This window comes from Poecilia reticulata, linkage group LG2, assembly GCF_000633615.1.
Source record: "Poecilia reticulata strain Guanapo linkage group LG2, Guppy_female_1.0+MT, whole genome shotgun sequence".
Lineage (NCBI taxonomy): Eukaryota > Metazoa > Chordata > Actinopteri > Cyprinodontiformes > Poeciliidae > Poecilia > Poecilia reticulata.
In genome coordinates this window covers 1153767-1157139 of record NC_024332.1, presented here as the reverse complement: position 1 = coordinate 1157139, position 3373 = coordinate 1153767, and the positions used below count along the sequence as shown (strand labels likewise).

At 38.5% G+C, this 3373-nt stretch overlaps 1 long non-coding RNA gene across 1 annotated transcript; it reads right to left on the bottom strand.

The window, feature by feature from the left end:
* On the bottom strand, positions 1–3031 carry LOC103476513 (uncharacterized). Its single transcript, XR_535486.1, has 3 exons — positions 2989–3031; positions 2658–2764; positions 1–60 (listed from the first exon to the last, which is right to left on the bottom strand). It is a non-coding gene; the product is annotated as an uncharacterized LOC103476513 (long non-coding RNA).
* Positions 3032–3373: the final 342 nt, after the last annotated feature.

The following is a 3373-nucleotide window of genomic DNA, read 5'->3' as shown; positions in this document are numbered from 1 at the left end:
GTTTATTTGTGCAGACGTCATGAGAAGGAGGTTTTAAACCATCAGAGTTTTGCAGCTGCTCTGAAGATAAATAGAGATAGTGATGTATTTACAGGACCAAGACATAAAACAGAGGGAGCAAGAATCTACTGGAATGACAGGAGGTAGAAAATGTGTTGATCTGTATCTGTGAAAAAAATGAAGTTTTCTTTAAATGTAAAAATATTTCCAGATTTATTTACTGTGCCAGTCAAAATTTTTTGTCAGTCAAAATGTTTTCTTTATTTTCTGTTTTTATGTTATCATATTGTTTTCTTACATTTTAATCTCCTTGAGTTGCATTAGAGTTTCCAGAGAACTTAATCAGAAATGATTTCTGATTAAGTTCTCTGTTTTCATAGTTTCATGGATTATTCTTCTTTTATCCCTTTTCTACACGGTTTTCATGTTAAATTGCACCCTGGACCTTCTGGTCACAAGACGACCACTCTACCCTCAGAGCCACAGCCGCCCTAAAAAATCCACTGCTTGATCCTTTTGCTAATCTTTTCTTAAAATGCAGATTTAAGCAGTATAACAAGCTACAATTCAGTGCAATTTAATATGAAGAGTAGAAAAGTTAAACTAAAGGACAAACCATAAAAGCACAAGTACAGTGAAAATAAACAGAAATCATTAATTAAAAGAAGAAACTTCAATTCTTAAATCAATACGTTGCTATCACATTTCAGCAGCAAAGTGTGCTTTAAAACTACAAAAATACACACAGTCAACAATTAGAGCATTGCATTCTGTCAAATGCAGTCGTTACGCATCAAAATTTTGATTTTGATGCGTTTTAAAACCAACTCTAAACAGGTGCCGTTTTAGTATGGCCGTATTGGATTAATTACCAAACATGGCTGTCACATTGGGAAAAAGTCTAAAATGTCCAAATGTTTATGCTTGTAAGTTTCCTGTTTGTGCCTCTGATGATTTGTGTTTAGTTAAATCAGTCACACACACATTTGATAGGTAAATGCGCCATCTTTTAGGCCTAAACGTAGTTAGTATAGGAACTGAGCTCAATTGTTGACATGGTTATGTTACATTATTCTAAGATCTGGGGTAAACAAAACATAGTTTTGCTCATGGTCTCCTATAACAACATCTATGGAGGGAAAAAGGATCAACACTAAAATCAAGCCTGCTAATGGGATTGCATTATGGGTCGAAGTGAACAGGGTCAAGGTGTGTGAACAGCCTTTAATATTGCAGCAGGTTCCAGTACACCTTATCCAACTTTATACAATCAACCTCCCTACTTCGAGTTATAAAGCTGCACAAAATAAGTCATTACATAACGCTGAAATGAAGTAAAGTTACATAGAGGAAGCGTGACGTTGAATTCCAACTGCAGAACCGTGCAAGAGCCGATTGTGGGAATCAGGAACAAAGCCGCTCTGCATCTTCTGTCACACTGATGTCAACTCAAACGCATCAATCCACTTCATTTACCCTCCAGTGACAGGTCAGGATGAACTCTCTTATCAACATGTCTAATGTTCACACAGGAACTACCCATAAATCATCTTATTTATTGGCCTCCATTAAAGCCGTGTGTTGTTTTCCTCAGACCTTGAGTTAATCTAAGATGCTTGGCAGTGATTTTACAGTAACTACAATCGGCGTTATGTAAACAAGCATTTAGTCGCAGCCTTCGATCGTACGTTGTCGCTTTTACCAGCTTTCAAAAACAGCACGAAAGAACACACTCCGCTCCATGATAATGTGACAAGCCATAAATTATTTGGAGACAATTTTTCTTATCACATTCACACGCAATCACATCCTGCCCACTAAGCAAGTCTAACTCTAGAAAATAAACTAAAATGCACAAACAGGGCATGAAAATGAACAAGAAGCTGAAAAACAAAAGGAATGAACTTATGAGTCATGACCCAACCACAACACATAACCAAGAAGAATGAAGTGAAATTGGAAAACCCAAATGACAACAATAAAGAAGTCAGAAGCGATGCAAAAACAAAAACAAGTGATAAAACGCAAACACCAGTGGATCGTGGATCGTTAGCCCACGCCTGAAAGAAGAATGCTCAACATCCGGTGTTCAGCAAAACAACTTGCGGGTCAAAGGGAAGCAAGAGATGCATCAATCGAAAACAAAAAGCATTACTATAAACTCCCAAAACGTGGTTACAATGAGCTTAAAGTAATCTTGATCTTCATYTGATCTGCAGCTTTTTTGAAATCCTCTGCTGCTTGTAACTCATTTCAACACCACTTTGGTTCAACTTTGTGAGCTAACAGCATATCAGCATGCTAACCTCTCTTCCTGTAAMACCCGCAGGTGCTGCTATCTGGTTGTGTAAGCATGTGGCCTGATGCGAAAGGTCACKCTCTGTTTACAGCCTTTCTGCCGTTCGTAACAGATAACCTCGTGCATAAAGTATTGATTTAATAATTTGTTGRCAGATTCTTATTAATTCCTCTTCTGTTTCTAACCCTGTGTTACGTCTGATGTGCTTGGGCACAATCTCTTCCACTGGGCTGGATTTGACTGCAGCATCTTTGCGTGCAGACACCCCCGATTAAACCCCTTCGACTGTGTGCGTGTGTCTGAGTCTGCCATGTTCTGTAAGCTTTAGCCTGTGGCTGCCGTGTTAAACATGATTTACCAGGTTTGCGTGCGCACACAGACCACCGAGGAGGATGAGTTCACCCAGAAGCCTCTGATTCCTACAGGCGCTGACCTGCACCCACCAAACTCCACCAAAGGAGCTTCCTGGAAAAACAACACATCTTTAAGTGAACAAATGCAATGAAAACTTTGACTGGGCCGTTCTAACAGTCTAAAGTATGAATATACTTTATGATTAGGATAGTTACGAGATGAACTTTCACCATTTATGGACTGAATGCTAATTTTAAAGGATCGGTATTATGTAAAATCTACTTTTTTTTAGCTTTACATCATGTTATTATGATATATAATCATCAAAAACAAACCTGGAGTGTTGTTTTGAGTCTTTCATGCATGTTTGAGAAATCCCTTAATCTCCATGGCAACCATTAAGCAGTTCAGAACGCCTAGGCGAACTAAGCCCCACCTTCRAATCACAGCTCCTCCCCTACTGCGCTCCTTCAGACTAGCCAGCAACAATTAGCAAACATAATACTTATAGGAGCTGCTTCTCAGTGAAACGCTGCTGAAAATGTTGCTAAGGGGTTAATAATAGAGGAGGCATGTTGTGATGACTTCCTGAAGTTTCAGAAAGAGCGGGAGCTTCTTAAAGAGAAAGACGCATTAAATTGATTTTATTTCATATTTAAAGCATTTTCATAAAAACTGAAGGTAACTAGTCTGTAGTACTTGATTGTGCTACAAAATAGC